The 19,743-nt window shown below is 40.0% G+C and overlaps 1 protein-coding gene across 1 annotated transcript in view; it reads right to left on the bottom strand.

The window, feature by feature from the left end:
• Positions 1 to 12,029, bottom strand: part of LOC139373274 (alpha-1,6-mannosylglycoprotein 6-beta-N-acetylglucosaminyltransferase A-like) — a 106,014-nt gene extending 93,985 nt beyond the window's left edge. Inside the window, exon 1 of the mRNA XM_071113603.1 lies at positions 11,880 to 12,029. The gene's annotated coding sequence lies outside the window, so the exon portion shown is untranslated. The remainder of the gene's footprint in view (positions 1 to 11,879) is intronic.
• Between the last annotated feature and the right edge of the window lie 7,714 nt (positions 12,030 to 19,743).

The following is a 19,743-nucleotide window of genomic DNA, read 5'->3' as shown; positions in this document are numbered from 1 at the left end:
ATTATAAAATGAAAATAAACTTTAGGGCCGGTATTCACAACGCATCTCTTACTAATTGTGATTAAAGAGGCAAAACTACACTAAATCAGCACTTCTGAGATGCTTTATGAATACAGGCCCAGGGATGAGGCAGTGGAGAACTGACTGACGGCACCGTCACATGCAACACAAAGGCAGGATAATAAAAGGCCCTCTTCCCCTTCCAAATTATCCCTGGGAAAATTGTTCAGCGCTGCAATACATGAGCAGTCTTTCCTCCAGCAGTGAAATTTCACAGTCTGCGCAATACTTCTGACAGAATCTCAACACCGTTATGTGCCAGTGTTCCTTGGATATTTAGGCATACCACCCCTAACAAATATATGGGCTTTTTCTGTTGAAAACTTCTATGTCCGTGTTGCCATTGTCACCTGTTTTGAGACTATCAAGACCATTTAACAAATCATGAAGGATGGAATAAGGGAAAAAAGTTAAATTATTCAATTAAATTCAAATGTAGCCAAGTCAATCTTTTTCTTCTGCTAACACCTATGCTGCACTTTGATCATCTCGAATGTGATACAGTGCAAAATAAATTAAGCCTTCGGGTTTGAAAAACAAAATCTCTGCACTGCGCTTTAAAATTCTCAAACCTACTTCAGCACTCCGCAATCTGCTGCACTGATAACATTGACTGTCTCTCACAGGTCTGGGTTCTGCGAGACTGAGTTAGGAGTTGCCACAAGGAGAGAAAAGGAGAAGGGTTGGGGGTCATTACAAACGTGACCCTGTGTCAACATAGAACTGGCTCTTGCTCATCATAGGCATGATGACCCAAAACGGAGCGGTCGCTACTTTCTGAACTTGCCCAATAAGACATTTTCGTGTTCTGTTGCAAAACGTTTTTCTATGATGTGCTTGTGCCCTAAATGCATAAGACCCTGAAACTCTAACAGAAACCCCCAAAGTGCTCGTTGACTTTTGTCACAACGCCTCCTTGTTCTTTAGAAGGGAAGCGTTACAGAATACAGACCGATTTCTCAGGTTTCTAATTCAGGACCTTCATTTGGCTGGCAGGGTGCCTTCTGGCTCTCAACAGCGCCTATGAAACCCTGCGTGCTGACGGCCAGCTTCGGTTTCACTAAATACAATACCACCACAACCGTTGGAGTGGGTGACATACAAATTGCTGAATTGTCTTTTTAATGGCTGGAACCCACACACACTCAATTAATCTCTAGAAGGGCTGAGAATCCCAACTGCTGCGAACAGATGTGATTATTTTTAGGCTTATACAGTTGTCAGATCACAAAATACTGTGTGCTCACATAGATAGGCGTACAGTATATCACAAAAGTGAGTACACCCCTCACATTCTTGTAAATATTTGAGTCTATTTTAATGTTACAACACTGAAGAAATGACACTTTGCTACAATGTAAAGTAGTGAGTGTACAGCTTGTATAACAGTGTAAATTTGCTGTCCCCTAAAACTAACTCAACACACAGCCATTAATGTCTAAACCGCTGGCAACAAAAGTGAGTACACCCCTAAGTGAAAATACAAGGTCTCAGGTGTGAATGGGGAGCAGGTGTGTTAAATTTGGTGTCATCGCTCTCACACTCCCTCATACTGACTGGTCACTTGAAGTTCAATATGGCACCTCATGGCAAAGAACTCTATGAGGATCTGAAAAAAAGAATTGTTGCTCTACATAATGATGGCATAGGGTACAAGAAGATTGCAAAGACCCTGAAACTGAGCTGCAGCACGGTGGCCAAGACTATACAGCGGTTTAACTGGACAGGTTCCACTCAGAACAGGCCTCACCATGGTCGACCAAAGAAGTTGAGTGCACGTGCTCAGCGTCATATCCAGAGGTTGTCTTTGGGAAATAGACGTATGAGTGCTGCCAGCATTGCTGCAGACATTGAAGGGGTGGGGGGTCAGCCTGTCAGTGCTCAGACCATACACCGTACACTGCATCAAAGTGGTATGCATGGCTGTCGTCCCAGAATGAAGCCTCTTCTAAAGATGATGCACAAGAAAGCCCGCAAACAGTTCGCTGAAGACAAGCAGACTAAGGAAATGGATTACTGGAACCATGTCCTGTGGTCTGATGAGACCAAGATAAACTTATTTGGTTCAGATGGTCTCAAGTGTGTGTGGCGGCAACCAGGTGAGGAGTACAAAGACAAGTGTGTCTTGCCTACAGTCAAGCATGGTGGCGGGAGTGTCATGGTCTGGGGCTGCATGAGTGCTGCCAGCACTGGGGAGCTACAGTTCATTGAGGGAACCATGAATGCCAACATGTACTGTGACATACTGAAGCAGAGCATGATCCCCTCCCTTCGGAGACTGGGCCGCAGGGCAGTATTCCAACATGATAACGACCCCAAACACACCTCCAAGACGACCACTGCCTTGCTGAGGGTAAAGGTGATGGACTGGCCAAGCATGTCTCAAGACCTAAACCCTATTGAGCATCTGTGGGGCATCCTCAAACGGAAGGTGGAGGAGTGCAAGGTCTCTAACATCCACCAGCTCCGTGATGTCGTCATGGAGGAGTGGAAGAAGACTCCAGTGGCAACCTGTGAAGCTCTGGTGAACTCCATGCCCAAGAGGGTTAAGGCAGTGCTGGAAAATATAATATTCCATACAGGAAACCAGGCCGAGGATCTCTAGATTAATTCCACCGCATTGCTCAGAGTCTGAAAGAGACAGCATCCTACTGAAATGGAATAATGTTCTTTAATAAGAGCCTTTTCCCCCTCATGTTGCAGGAGCTGAACAAAAGCAGTGAGATGTGAATAGATATGCTAAATCAATAATGGATCAGAATTTTTAAAAACCTAGGCTGCATTTCCCACCTAAAAATAAGTCAGAATCAGGTGACTTAAAAAAAATGTCCAATCCAACATTTACAGGTGCAAACTCTTCATTTAGCCAAAGCTAAAAACACAGGAATGACATTCCCTAACACTTTTAAACTGTAGGACTATAGCCTCAAGTGGGCACTGGTATGTCCCTTTACACAGCCCTTGAAGCGTCCAGACAGCATTCTGAGGTAATGGATACGTGAAACTGATGATGACCATGCTGCCATGGAGACGAGTGTGACTGTGCATCTTAATAGGCTACTTCTTCACACTCAGCAGGGCCTCCATTCAGTTATTAATTCCCAGCTCCGGTCTAGACAAACGGCCATACCTTACTGGTGTGAACGGCACACAATAGTCTGCCCAACAACACCTCGGATTGGCTTTTAACACACTGTATTTTGCATTGTCATTCTGAAGATTTCTTTACACAAGAATGCAGTTCTGCTGGTCTTTATTAGAGATCTACCTATATGGGATTTTTGGGTCCGATACCGATTTTAGGGAGGCAAAAGTCACCGATTTATACTGATAAATCTGCCAATATATCATTTTTAGAAATGGAATGAAAAATACATTTTTTTATACAAATTGTGCTCCAAAAGATTAAAACATATTCTAAATTATGATTTATTAACTAAATAAAAATGTACATTTTATCTGTGGTTTACAGCAGTGGTTCCCAACCAGGGGTACTAGGACCCCTGGGGTTACTTGGCCTATCCACAGGGGGTACTTGAGAAGACTCATGAGACCATAGGACTACTGGTAAAATGCACATGAGGGGATACTTCAGAGGTACTCAGGGCAGAGTAAAATGCAATTGGTGGTACAATAACTGAAATAGGTTGGGAACCACTGGTTTACAGGATATCCACTGACCATAAGCTATCTGTTCCTTACAACAATATGTTCTTACAGAAACCATATGTACATTACACTGATTCTCAATACAACATGTATTGGCTGTACATTTCAACTGCAAATGGCATGTGCTAATGACTAAAAGCGTTTAAGCAGGCAAATGCTTACTAGCTAGCGTTAGCTACTTATCTCATCATAAATACAGGCACGTGGCCTAAATGACAGATCTGTGCAAACTCTTGTTTTTACAGATTGCAGAAAACTAACTAAATAAGCCCACTAGCTAACATAATAGACCCAGACAGTAACAGGCTTATTTTTGTATCAAGGACAAGTGTTCACTTTGGCATCAGTCCAGTGTTAGCACATAATTGGCACAGACAGCTAGCTACCTTGCTGGCATACATTGCTGGCTACCTGGCTAACTACCATGCTGGCTGGCTAACTACTATGCTGGCTAACTAGCCAGCTAATGTTAAGAATGTGATGAGGACAGGGCTGCTTGCTTGGTGAAGTGTACTTTAGATTATTTACTTATTCAAATATGCTGGCTGTGGAAAACTACTCACTGTCAAACCATCATAACTACCATCTCTCACGTTGTGACCTAGGCCTAAATGCTGGAGAAAAAAAAATGACTGCAAATGAGCAGACGTACAGTTGAAGTCGGAAGTTTACATACACTTAGGTCGGAGTCATTAAAACTTGTTTTTCAACCCCTCCACAAATTTCTTGTAAACACATTAGTTTTGGGAAGTCAGTCAGGACATCTACTGTGTGTATGACACAAGTAATTTTTCCAACAATTGTTTACAGACAGATTATTTACATATACTAAGTTGACTGTGCCTTTAAACAGCTTGGAAAATTCCAGAAAATTATGTCACGGCTTTAGAAGCTTCTGATAGGCTTATTGACATCATTTGAGTCAATTGGAGGTGTACCTGTGGATGTATTTCAAGGCCTACCTTCAAAGTCAGTGACTCTTTGCTTGACATCATGGGAAAATCAAAAGAAATCAGCCAAGACCTCAGAAAAAAAAATAGACCTCCACAAGCCTGGTTCATCCTTGGGAACAATTTCCAAACGCATGAAGGTACCACGTTCATCTGTACAAACACCATGGGACCACACAGCCGTCATACCGCTCAGGAAAGAGACGCGTTCTGTCTCCTAGAGATGAAGGTGTAAAAAGTGCAAATCAATCCCAGAACAGCAGCAAAGGACCTTGTGAAGATGCTGGAGGAAACAGGTACAAAAGTATCTACAGTCACAGTAAAAGTCCTATTTCGACATTACCTGAAAGGCCACTCAGCAAGGGAGAAGCCACGGCTCTAAAACCGCCATAAAAAAGCCAGACTACGGTTTGCCACGGCACATGGGGATAAAAAAAATTACTTTTTGGAGAAATGTCCTCTGGTCTGATGAAACAAAAATAGAACTGTTTGGCCGTAGAACATCACACCAACCGTGAAGCACGGGGTGGCAGCATCATGTTGTGGGGGTGCTTTGCTGCAAGAGGGACTGGTGCACTTCACAAAATAGATGCCATCATGAGGGAGGAAAATTATGTGGATATATTGAAGCAACATCAAGACATCAATCATTCAGGAAGTTCCAGCTTGGTCGCAAATGGGTCTTCCAAATGGACAATGACACCCAAGCACACTTCCAAAGTTGTGGCAAAATGGCTTGAGGACAACAAAGTAAAGGTATTGGAGTGGCCATCACAAAGCCCTGACCTCAATCCTATAGAAAATTTGTGGGCAGAACTGAAAAAGAGTGTGCGAGCAAGAAGGCCTACAAACCTGACTCAATTACACCAGCTCTGTCAGGAGGAATGGGACAAAATTCACCCCACTTATTGTGGGAAGCTTGTGGAAGGCTACCCGAAACATTTGAACCAAGTTAAACAATTTAAAGGCAATGTTACCAAATACAATTAGTTGAGTATATGTAAACGTCTGACCCACTGGGAATGTGATGAAAGAAATAAAAGCGGAAATAAATCACTCTACTATTATTCTGACATTTCACATTCTTAAAATAAAGTGGTGATCCTAACTGACAGGGAATTTTTACTATAATTAAATGTCAAGAATTGTGAAAAACTGAGTTTAAAATGTATTTGGCTAAGGTGTATGTAAACTTCCGACTTCAACTGTATGTGTATTTTATGTACATAATATCACAATTTAATCTGTGGAACCGATTCATCAGTCAGGCTCTAGTCTTTATATCAATTGAATCGGTTTATTCTTTGGACAAAATATAACTTATCACTGTTTTCCTAGGGATGTGACAGTTTTAGTATAATAGTGTAATTGACGAATATGGATATAGACAGTCATTAATTATTATTATTTAAAAAGATGACACGTGCTGTTGAGTCTGTTTCATCGGTAACGTTAACTTTTTACAAAGTTATGAAACTTTTCAGCTTCTTGTTTCAGCAAGGTGTTGTAGCAAACAACCCTACGACCAGAAAAGCCACTGCTTATTTAACTTCAGTCTGTTTTAACCAGGCAATGGCATTGTGTCCTTTGTAGACAAAACAGCAACACTAAGGCACGGGATGGGTAACTTAATACTGAGCGTGATCAGTGAGACAATCAAAACAGGCTGTTCCCAGACACCCACGCTGAGCTTAACATGACAGCGGCGGTGCTGAGTGAAAGAGCGAGTGAGAGAGATCACCATTTCCTCAGGAGGAGAGTGCAGTTACAGATCATTCAGATAGAAATGCACTGGTGTAGAACGGCCATGAGTATCTGTCATGTAGAATAAGGCATAGGCCTATTTGTCAGCTCTCGTCATTAGGTCTGCATTTCTACCTGCGAAGTGCTAGGCTTATCATTGTACCACACTGAATAAGCTCCAGTTCCCACCTGACCTCCCCTTCATCGGCTGAGCTATCATTTCCCAGCAGTCTCTGCTCTCAAGCGGTTGGCACCACACACACACGTGACGCAGGCGGGCGCAGCACCATGACCAATCTGTGAAGGTCACCTCACCAGTTAGGCAGGGCTGCTGGCCACAGCCTGCCAGCGGAGTGGGCACCACCATCCTGCCACTGGGAAGCCACCGGCCTCTTGCCCATGCCTGGCTCAACACAGCACCACAGTCCGGGAAACAAACAAACAAACAAAAACACACGCACAACTCTTCAAAAGTTTGCGGTCACTTAGAAATGTCCTTGTTGTTTTTTGTCCATTAAAATAACATCAAATTGATCCAACATACAGTGTAGACATTGTTAATGTTGTAAATGACTATTGTTGCTGGAAACTGATTATTTTTTTATGGAATATCTACATAGGCATACGGAGGCCCATTATCAGCAACCATCACTCCTGTGTTCCAATGGCACATTTTGTTAGCTAATCCAAGTTTATCATTTTAAAAGGCTAATTGATCATTAGAAAACCCTTTTGCAATTATGTTAGCACAGCTGAAAAGTGTTGTGCTGATTAAAGAACCAATAAAACTGGCCTTCTTTAGACTAGTTGAGTATCTGGATCATCAGCATTAATGGGTTCAATTACAGGCTCTAAATGGCCAGAAACAAAGAACTTTCTTCTGAAACTCGTCAGTCTATTCTTGTTCTGAGAAATTACGGCTATTCCATACGAAAGATTGCCCAGAAACTGAACATATTGTACAACGCTGTGTACTATCTCCTTCACAGAACAGCACAAACTGGCTCTAACCAGAATAGAAAGAGTGGGAGGCCCCGGTGAACAACTGAGCAAGAGGACAAGTACATTAGAGTGTCTAGTTTAAGAAACAGACGCCTCACAAGTCCTCAACTGGCAGCGTCATTAAATAGTGCCTGCAAATTACCAGTCTCAATGTTAACAGTGAAGAGGCAACTCTGGGATGCTGGCCTTCTAGGCAGAGGTCCAGTGTGTGTTCTTTTGCCCATCTTATCTTTTCATTGGCCCGTCTGAGATATGGCTTTTTCTTTGCAACTCTGCCTAGAAGGCCAGCATCGCAGTCGCCTCTTCACTGTTGATGTTGAGACTGGTGTTTGCGGGTACTATTTAATGAAGCTGCCAGTTGAGGACTTGTGAGGTGTGTGTTTCTCAAACTAGACACTCTGATATACGATGCTATTGCCTCAAACTAGAGGCAATAGCATCGTATATCACAATGTTTTATGGGCACATAATCACAATAGAACAAAGGTTGACATCGCCTCAACCCTACACACAGTTGTGTGGGTTGTTTACCCCTTACTGTGTGTTGCGTTCCAACAGAGTACAGACCAACGTTTCTGTTCTCTTCACCTCCTCTGAATAAAGAGGCAGTTGACTGCACTGCAGCGCACAGTAAATCAAACATGGTTTCCTCTCGGCTGCTCTCCTAGGGCAGGCACATTTCAGACAACCCCTCGGGCTCTGTTTTTTTTAACCGACTCTGCTGCTCACTCCTGTAAGCCTATGGAGAGCCGAGCAGTTAAACTGATTGGGATACTGTATTAGACAGTGATCATCTTAACCCCAAACCCGTTCAGGTCAAGCAGCAGTAAAACAGTCAGGACTAGTAGGTACAGTAAAGCACTCACTTTCACAGTCAAGCTTTCCCAAACAAGTGTCTCATCTCAAAAACAACAGTGATGAAGACAACAATACTCAGAAACATGAATTCATTATGTATTAAGATGATAGTTACAATAGAGACTGACTTTATTTTTCCCAGAGGAACCTTCGTTTGTGGACTTGTGGCTTTCAGATTACAACAAGTTAGGCCTATCAGTTAACCAACACAGCCGTTGGAAAGATGGGTAAATTAAATATAAAGATTATCTGTAATAGCTGCCGACTGTTTGTCTGCATGTAAGGAATAACCTAAATCAGGACAAGCATAGCAACAAGTGACCATTTAACTAAATCATAGCAATACATCCCCCCCCTCATCCCCAGAGATTCAGAAAGCAGCTAATATCCTGGTCTGCTGATTATGTTTGAAATCGACCAGAGCAGAAACAGAAGAGCACTTGATCCTGGGTGTCATTAGATCTCAGTATGGATGCTAGGACATTAATCATTTGACTGGAGCAGAATGTCATGAAAACCTATAAAGTACTGAACCGTCCTGCAGCACATCCTGTAACACAGGAGGTAGACTTCCTTAAAGCTGCAATATATCACTTTTTGTGTGACCTAACCAAATTCACGTAGAAATGTGAGTTACAAATCTGTAATTGTCATTGAAAGCAAGTCTAAGAAGCGGTAGATCTGTTATATGTGCGCTATATCAATGCATCCCGTTACTAAGTCTAGTTTTTGAGTCTTTTACTTTCAAAACAGCAGAAAATGCTATATTTGTAGTTATGGGAAGAGATATTTCACAGCGGTTTAGATGGTACAATGACTCTCTACACTAGGGGTATTTTTACCCTACGAGGTCCAAAACCTGCTGGTTCTGTTCTACCTGATAATTAATTGCACCAACCTGGTGTGCCAGGTCAAAATCAGTCCCTGATTAGAGGCGAACAATGGAAGAAAGCAGTGGAACTGGCTTGGAGGGCCAGAGTTGAGTTTGAGGGCTCTACACTATAGTTGCTTGTTTTGTCACATACACTGAAATTAGGGGCACTATTAGAATTTTTGCAACCAGGAAATGACGGAGCGATATCTGCAATGTTGTATAAACAAAGACCACGTAGAATGACTAGGTTATTTATATGATATAAACAGTACTAATGAAGGCATTAAATCCAGTCCCAAGTTAAAAGCTCCCATTTGTGTTCCTCCATGGCTAAGCTGAACAAAGCAACTATTTGCTTTTAATAGAAAGTTGTGTAGTATACAAGCCAGTGTTAAAATACTGACTGCTGTATTTGTAAAAGCCCAAGCTTTTCCATATGCCTTGACAAAGTGAGATACATATGATTCAATCTACAGCATAATCAAGTGATGAAAGGCTTAATTACAAGCTCTACCTTGCACTTCAAAGGAATCATTAACAGCTCATCTCTTTGATACAAAAACAAGCACCAAGGTGAGGCAATCTTCAATCCCTCTAAAAAATACTAACACGTTCGAAGCGAATATTAGCCTACGTCTCAATACAGAATTCTCTAGTGATGTGACATTTTTCAAGGAAAACAAGGCTTTAAAAAAATCTGAAGCTTTGGATTTTCCAAACCATTTAAACAGAAGATGGTTGTATTAGGCTATACTGCGGTGTTAGCCTAAGTCAGTTCGAGCCGAACACAGCGACCACAGTGAGTTGGTGGCACAAAGGGGGGGGGGGCAGTGGTGTGTGTATTATGTACAGGCCGTGAGGAGCAGGACCCCTTTAATCAGAGAGACTTAGTGTTCCGCAGCTCTGGGCGAAACCATCAACAATCCCACCTCCGTCCCATCCCTCCATCCCCTACAGCCTTGCCCGATGATGGGGTCCCAACGATTTATCTTGCCAGCAGCAAAGCATGCCACTGGAGCAAAGCTCCTTTCAAGCAGATTTATACTCCCCAAGAGCTGCAGCGAAGGCACTTGACAGAGCTCTTTATAAAAAGGCAAGGAAGCCAGCGGCTCACCTCTGCTAACTGCAGTCCCAATGGCCGTTTGATAGTCAGGATAATAAGCTAAGCAGGGAGGTGAACAGAAACAGAAACCCAATATCACCTCAATTAAACCTGCCAGTCTGTCCTCCATCTTAATCAAAAGTCTTCATTACCAAGGGGATAAGAAAGAGCCAACCTCCAAGAGAAGATACTAAACATCAAAAGCTGAATGCTTTATGTTTGTTTTCATGGCACCAACCATAACTTTACCTGTAGCTGAGCCAAATTCCTTAGAGTATACTGTAGAGAATGTGGACTACGTTTGTAATTACAGAGTACACTGGACTGTTTCCAAGGGGATTTCTGGGTGTTTGAATAAATCTCCTGGGTTGTAAGAGAAGCACTCTTTCAAATCTACTCAGAGGATTGCAGTCAAGGCAGTATTGAGCAACCCAATCACTGAACTATAGGAAGTTAGGAACGCATAGTGAGCTAGCTCTCACAGTGGAAAGTGTGGGGAAAGTGTTTTCATGCTTATCCACAAAGGACTCTTCACATCTTAACATGTCCACAAAATATTTTCATTGATAATACAATATAACTACAAATGTGAAAATGTAACATTGCTTTATGTATAAAAAATATAAAAAGACTGCAAATTATCCAAATATAGATAGTCAAAAGACCATCAAAAGATATAGGCTGTACATAACAAATTGAGATATTGATTTTTTTTTTAATGGCAGGTGGGAGCTACAACTCCTAAAACTAGGCAATACCATGCAGTGTCAACCGGAGCCATGCATTTTAGATTCGTACAGATTATCCATACTCATTCGATTTGGGGAAGAAAAGGTTAACACCTCTAGCTAGCTAGCTAGAAACATTTTAAACAGCAATTCTAGCGACATAGCCGGTAGTGTTCCTTCTATCATATCAAGCCATGGATCAAATTCAAAAGAATGTTAGCTATTATTATTATTAAATCGATGCAACCAGAGCTATAATTCTGTATCATCATGAAACAAAAATACATTGTTGACAACAAAAACTGCACTGGCTGGTTTGTTATTGTTGCTGCAATAACTGTCAATGACAGGTAGGCTATAACATGGCTAGCTAGCTACTCTCGTCTGACATAGCACTGATATAATCGACAACAGACCATTTTAGCAAGAAAGGAAGTAGCTCTGCTCATAACTAGACACTATGTTTTTAGGGCTAGCAAGGAAGCCAGTATGTTTGCATTTCAACGGTTTTAAACAACCAGGTTAGTTGACTCGCTGACAAGCGAACCATTGTATTGTTATGACAGGTCAGATTGATTATTAGCGCTGCGGTATGCGATGCTTTACTAGCTCGCATTAGCTGTCACATGCAGTAGTTTCTCGGCTAGCCAACTAACGTTAGCTATCTCAGGGAACTAACAATAACATTACTGTAATGGCTGTTAACGAGAGATATGACATGAAACGCAAACAAACTGAAATAGCTAGCTAGGTATGAGTCTGGCTTTTTGGTCATCCTTCCGTCATTGAGCAGCACTTCTAACCGCAGTAACAAGTCGCTCGTAGTACGATTGGGATAATACAGCGTCTCTGCAATGAAAATGCTATGTTGTGGAAATCATATTACAGCTTACCTTTCGGATAGTAGAGTGCCCCAAATTGACTTCAGGACTCAGGTTTTGTGTTATACTGATATGATAACAAATGCTACAGGATTCCGTATGAATGGACAGTTACTGTAGCTTGCTATGATTTTCCGCTCGAGCCTTTTCTATCGCTCTGCCACTTCCAGCACCTTGTCCTAACGCAAAGGCTATTTAGGGATCCTCTGAATGTTGACATCTCCTGGGGAAAAAAAGAGAGCAATATTTACCTTTATGATAAAATGATAAGCATACATTGAATTACATGTTACATCGGTGCAATTTTATTCATATTTAGAACCTTGTTTATTTTATATTTCGCATACACCATACACAAATAGGGGAAAACGATATGCATAAACTATTTATGTGGTCAATAATTCAATGATAACTGAAACGATATATTATTTATATAGTTTTCTTGCTTTCATGATATGTTCATTATAAGTAGCTGAATCTACACATCAGCCCAAGGCTGCGTAGTGTCGTAGGACAACAAAATCACCATTCTCCCTTGAAAAGGTGAACAAAAGACTAAAAGACAAGCTTAGGGATTGCTGCCATCTGCTGGCTTTTTGTATACTGAAAGTAAGCGTTATGGTCACCGTCGTTCACTTCACACTTATGTCACACACTGGGTGCTACATTGGGTGCGTCACTTGATTCAGAAATGATCATCTATTTTAGCTGATAGAGTGTAAAGAAATCAAAACTGTTGATCTGGGAGGCCCACTAGAGGGTATCCACAGAACAGTTTATTATGCCAATATTATGGGGACATGAATTAGAACATGTGAGGGAAAGGTTTTTTAATAACAGGATGTGAAATGGCACACCAATCCTCCTTTACCTTCACCTGGTTGATAATAGGCTATAGGTTTGTAGATTACTTGTCCAGCCTTTAAATTAGTGCATTGACTTGAATGATTATGATTTTATAGCAGTCTATCACAAACAACAACATTCATGATTGGCTCTGCCCACTTAAGAATATTAACAGTGAAAAGAGTTCAATATATTATATTGTATTAATAAACACAAATTTGATGTTTTCCCGCCAAAATACAGCAACATTCCTGGCCTACTCTCTTATCTAATCCATAGCAAGTGACACATTGATATTCAAACTAGTTTATTACAAGATTATTTTAGATTTGCTTAATATTTTTGATTTTGATGATGTTTTTGTTTTTTTAAATGTGGGGAGCATAACCACAGTCCTTCAGGCCCAGACATTGGCAACCCATCCATATCACATTGATATTCTAATTGTTAGGCTGTGGACCACATTATGAAAGCACTCCATCTTCAAAGGAAGTATAAATTACAGATAAGCCCCCTCCCAAAGCTCAGAATTATTGTATCAGAGGATTTCTTAATGTCTTTGCCCCTCTCGATTCAAAGACATACTTCTATGAAGAGGCCCCTCTCAAATTTGAGAGGAGAATGTCTTGTACTTTCCATTGAAATCCAAAGAGGCACCAAATAAAACCTGCGGGTGTAGTAGGCCTTGTGCACCTTACTCAAAATGGACAGCATTTAGTCAGGATCATTAGGAGATGATTATGATAAGACATTATTAGGAAGTCATACATGCTCTTTATGACAAGTCTTACATTGCATTATAACTGCATCACAATGCATTAAATGCTTTAAGTAAAGTGTTACCAAAGTTCAATCTAATCCAAACTAAGTGTAAAGTAGAGCACCTACTGCATCAATTGGTAGCTACCAGCAAGTTAACCTGTAGGAAACTGGGTCCCATTGGAATGTTAATGATACTATCTATGGCCACTAACCATCTCTGCTGCATATTCCCCCTCAATGCAATAATGACTCATGGCTCAGAGCCTCAGACACATTCACTGAACAATTCATGCAGAGGGCTCATAATAATTTGTCATGGTAAGTACCCGCCCTCTGTGAAATCTGAGTAAATCATGTTGCTCCTCAGCATAGAAATATAATCTATTAATCTTCTAATCATGATCTTATTATCTAGTCATTCTGTGCCAGTTGGGAAGTTGATTGACTATATCAGAGGTGATTGTAATTGTAACGGAATTGAGTCAATTCAGAAAAGCAAACGATAGGCCTACTATGATCATCTTTCTTTTGTGCAGTGGACATGGTCCCTATTTGTGCATTATTTTTCACCAGAGCCCTGATCAAAAGTAGTGCACTATGCAGGGAATTGGGTGCCATTTGGGACACAGACATGATTGTGACCGTTTTACTTTTCATCAGCCTAAATATACTGTATTATATCCAGGGAATTATGGTAATTTACAACTTTGGATAACCCTAATCATCCTGTAACACATCTTGTAACTGACACATAATCAGACAGAGGTTACAGTCAGTGGCAACTCATCATTTATGGCAGGTGTTTTACATGTTTTGCATGTTATTTTGCCAATTAATACGTGTCACGTATCAGTTTGTAAACAATGTAAAAAAATATATATATATATATATACAGTGCCTTGCGAAAGTATTCGGCCCCCTTGAACTTTGCAACCTTTTGCCACATTTCAGGCTTCAAACATAAAAATATAAAACTGTATTTTTTTGTGAAGAATCAACAACAAGTGGGACACAATCATGAAGTGGAACGACATTTATTGGATATTTCAAACTTTTTTAACAAATCAAAAACTGAAAAATTGGGCGTGCAAAATTATTCAGCCCCTTTACTTTCAGTGCAGCAAACTCTCTCCAGAAGTTCAGTGAGGATCTCTGAATGATCCAATGTTGACCTAAATGACTAATGATGATAAATACAATCCACCTGTGTGTAATCAAGTCTCCGTATAAATGCACCTGCACTGTGATAGTCTCAGAGGTCCGTCAAAAGCGCAGAGAGCATCATGAAGAACAAGGAACACACCAGGCAGGTCCGAGATACTGTTGTGAAGAAGTTTAAAGCCGGATTTGGATACAAAAAGATTTCCCAAGCTTTAAACATCCCAAGGAGCACTGTGCAAGCGATAATATTGAAATGGAAGGAGTATCAGACCACTGCAAATCTACCAAGACCTGGCCGTCCCTCTAAACTTTCAGCTCATACAAGGAGAAGACTGATCAGAGGTGCAGCCAAGAGGCCCATGATCACTCTGGATGAACTGCAGAGATCTACAGCTGAGGTGGGAGACTCTGTCCATAGGACAACAATCAGTCGTATATTGCACAAATCTGGCCTTTATGGAAGAGTGGCAAGAAGAAAGCCATTTCTTAAAGATATCCATAAAAAGTGTCGTTTAAAGTTTGCCACAAGCCACCTGGGAGACACACCAAACATGTGGAAGAAGGTGCTCTGGTCAGATGAAACCAAAATTGAACTTTTTGGCAATAATGCAAAACGTTATGTTTGGCGTAAAAGCAACACAGCTGAACACACCATCCCCACTGTCAAACATGGTGGTGGCAGCATCATGGTTTGGGCCTGCTTTTCTTCAGCAGGGACAGGGAAGATGGTTAAAATTGATGGGAAGATGGATGGAGCCAAATACAGGACCATTCTGGAAGAAAACCTGATGGAGTCTGCCAAAGACCTGAGACTGGGACGGAGATTTGTCTTCCAACAAGACAATGATCCAAAACATAAAGCAAAATCTACAATGGAATGGTTCAAAAATAAACATATCCAGGTGTTAGAATGGCCAAGTCAAAGTCCAGACCTGAATCCAATCGAGAATCTGTGGAAAGAACTGAAAACTGCTGTTCACAAATGCTCTCCATCCAACCTCACTGAGCTCGAGCTGTTTTGCAAGGAGGAATGGGAAAAAATGTCAGTCTCTCGATGTGCAAAACTGATAGAGACATACCCCAAGCGACTTACAGCTGTAATCACAGCAAAAGGTGGCGCTACAAAGTATTAACTTAAGGGGGCTGAATAATTTTGCACGCCCAATTTTTCAGTTTTTGATTTGTTAAAAAAGTTTGAAATATCCAATAAATGTCGTTCCACTTCATGATTGTGTCCCACTTGTTGTTGATTCTTCACAAAAAAATACAGTTTTATATCTTTATGTTTGAAGCCTGAAATGTGGCAAAAGGTCGCAAAGTTCAAGGGGGCCGAATACTTTCGCAAGGCACTGTATATATATATTATTGAGTTAATAAAGCGGCATACAAACATGGTCTCTTTTTTGCTTTCTTGAGTAAGCCAGCTCCAAAATGCAGGTGTTTCAGCCTAGCTCAGTGCTTTCTGTGGTGGTGGGGCAGCCAACAGAAAATACAGAGAGCATGGGTTGGTAATGTTCTCTAGTTGCGCCGTGATTGGCTCAGTGTTCTGTCACTCATGGGGACACTACGAGCCATACCATACCATATCATAGAGTTACATTAGAAGTGCACACCCAAGAAGGCTCAAGGTCATTGGCCACAGATAAAATTATGTCAAATCCCATGATATCTACCATAGCTTTGATTAGACTGATCACGTCAACAGCAAGCTAGCAGTCATCATCATGAATCAAGTTGACAATTTACTGGCAAATAATTTTCAATCCTTGTCATATGAAGATAAATTATGAAGAGAAAATATGGATAAAACATATCGGTGCTCATCGGCCATTGGACATAAACATTACACAACAAGTTGGAAGTCAATGAGTGGTTTGGAAGAAATCAGTGGCTAACTGCAAGCGTTGCAAAGCAATCACTAGCCGGCTGGCTATTCAGTGGAGTGGGTGTGTGGTCCAAGTCTGGGTTTAAGGGTCTCTTTTCCAAGCTTAAAATGATAAACATTCAACATTGGCCATGCTGTCAATTCAGCATGACTTCTGCCGCGTACAAAACAACTGGAAACACGGGAACTGGGAAATCTCAAACTTCAGAGTTCAAGACAACTGGGAACTTGGAAAAAAACTAGCTCCGACTGGGAAAATACATTTTGAACGGTCATCTAACTTGGAATTCCAAGTCGGGAACTCAGGCCTCTTACTAGAGCTCCGGCCTGAAGATCACTGACGTCATGATTCAACCTTGTTTTTTTCCCCCCGAGTTCCCAGTTGTCTTGAAAGCACAATAAATCCAGAGAATCCCAGACTATGATCACAAAGTTTGATGACAAAATTTGCCCATGCCACCTTCCTGTTCAAGTGAGCACTGTACGACAAGGTGAGTCCAAGAATGTATTGAATGCTGCTGCATAAATGATGTTATATGCCAAGGAGAAATGTATACTGTAAGGGAATACCCCCCTGAATTGTACAAAAATGAATGTCAAAATATTGGCATTGGACAAACCATGTACACGATGTCCAATACCACCCAAAGCGGCGTTGATTCGTGCAAAGTATATGGCAAATGCCATATGGCAATTGCCAATTGTAACACCTCAAAAATCCAACAGGGGGCGAGTGCGCTCCACCTGGGTTTTTCATATTGGAAATGCAACCCAAGTCAACATCCAAAAGAAAAATTTTGAAAAAATGATATTTTTTTCAAAAACTTTTTACCCCTTAAAAAAGTGCTTTCTGGGCCTTTTTTCGAATTTCTTTCGCTTTTTTTGTCAATTACACATGTGTAAGAACTGTGTGAATATACTTTTGTCCAATTTTGATATCAAATTTTTTTTTTTTTAATTACATGCGCATAAGGCATATGTTTTGTCCATTTGCAATATGATTTCATAGGAAGTCAAAAGTCAAAAGTCAAAAATGTCAAAATTTGGTAAAAAACTTCACACATCCTTAAAAAAGTGCTTTCTGGACCGTTTTTCAAAATTCTTTCAATTTTTATGTCAATTACACATGTATAAGAACTTTATCAACATACTTTAGTCATACTTTATTATCATTTTTTTTTTTTTTTACTAGTGCATAAGGCATATGTTTTCTCCATTTGGAATATGATTTCATAGGAAGTCAAAAGTCAAAGTCAAAAGTAACGATTTTCCTCCGTGCAACTGGTGATCTGAAATGTGCAACTGGTGATCTGAAATGTGCAACTGGTGATCTGAAATGTGCAACTGGTAACCCCAAAAAAAATAATTTGATTCTATGTTTCCTTACTTTTTCAAAGTCACTGTGCATTTGCAATATGTTTTAATGGGCAGGTACCATCACGAATTTGTCATGCTATAAAAATCCTGCAGGAATGTGAAATTGACTGGCCCGATGAACTCGGGATGGCTTTGCAGTGATTCTGGGTCATCTCAATCGCTCGTTTGGGTTGATTTCAGAATGTCGCTTTTGGTGATGTTTTTTCACTATAGAATCATATTGCAAATGCACGTGCAACTGGTCACCCCAAAAAAAAATGTTTAGATTTTTTTTGTTTATGTTTCCTTACTTTTTCAAAGTCACTGTGCATTTGCAATATGTTTTTTCACTATAGAATCATATTGCAAATGCACATGCAACTGGTCATCCCCCCAAAAAAAATTTAGATTTTTTTTGTTTATGTTTCCTTACTTTTTCAAAGTCACTGTGCATTTGCAATATGTTTTTTCACTATAGAATCATATTGCAAATGCACGTGCAACTGGTCATCCCCCCCCAAAAAAAATAGATTTTTTTTGTTTATGTTTCCTTACTTTTTCAAAAGTCACTGTGCATTTGCAATATGTTTTTTCACTATAGAATCATATTGCAAATGCACGTACAACTGGTCACCCCCCAAAAAAAATTTTGGATTTTTTTTGTTTATGTTTCCTTACTTTTTCAAAGTCACTGTGCATTTGCAATATGTTTTTTCACTATAGAATCATATTGCAAATGCACGTTCAACTGGTCACCCCCCCAAAAAAATTTGGATTTTTTTTGTTTATGTTTCCTTACTTTTTCAAAGTCACTGTGCATTTGCAATATGTTTTTTCACTATAGAATCATATTGCAAATGCACGTGCAACTGGTCACCCAAAAATAAAAATTTTGGATTTTTTTTGTTTATGTTTCCTTACTTTTTCAAAGTCACTGTGCATTTGCAATATGTTTTTTCACTATAGAATCATATTGCAAATGCACATGCAACTGGTCATCCCCCAAAAAATTTTTTAGATTTTTTTTGTTTATGTTTCCTTACTTTTTCAAAGTCACTGTGCATTTGCAATATGTTTTTTCACTATAGAATCATATTGCAAATGCACGTGCAACTGGTCATCCCCCAAAAAAAAATTTAGATTTTTTTTGTTTATGTTTCCTTACTTTTTCAAAGTCACTGTGCATTTGCAATATGTTTTTTCACTATAGAATCATATTGCAAATGCACGTGCAACTGGTCACCCAAAAATAAAAATTTTGGATTTTTTTTGTTTATGTTTCCTTACTTTTTCAAAGTCACTGTGCATTTGCAATATGTTTTTTCACTATAGAATCATATTGCAAATGCACATGCAACTGGTCATCCCCCCAAAACATTTTTAGATTTTTTTTGTTTATGTTTCCTTACTTTTTCAAAGTCACTGTGCATTTGCAATATGTTTTTTCACTATAGAATCATATTGCAAATGCACATGCAACTGGTCACCCCCCCCCAAAAATTTTAGATTTTTTTTGTTTATGTTTCCTTACTTTTTCAAAGTCACTGTGCATTTGCAATATGTTTTTTCACTATAGAATCATATTGCAAATGCACGTGCAACTGGTCACCCAAAAATAAAAATTTTGGATTTTTTTTGTTTATGTTTCCTTACTTTTTCAAAGTCACTGTGCATTTGCAATATGTTTTTTCACTATAGAATCATATTGCAAATGCACGTGCAACTGGTCATCCCCCCCAAAAAAATTTAGATTTTTTTTGTTTATGTTTCCTTACTTTTTCAAAGTCACTGTGCATTTGCAATATGTTTTTTCACTATAGAATCATATTGCAAATGCACATGCAACTGGTCATCCCCCCCAAAAAA

The sequence above is a fragment of the Oncorhynchus clarkii genome, chromosome 18, assembly GCF_045791955.1.
Source record: "Oncorhynchus clarkii lewisi isolate Uvic-CL-2024 chromosome 18, UVic_Ocla_1.0, whole genome shotgun sequence".
NCBI lineage: Eukaryota > Metazoa > Chordata > Actinopteri > Salmoniformes > Salmonidae > Oncorhynchus > Oncorhynchus clarkii.
The sequence above is the reverse complement of the archived record's forward strand: the minus strand, read 5'-3'. Positions and strand labels throughout refer to the sequence as shown.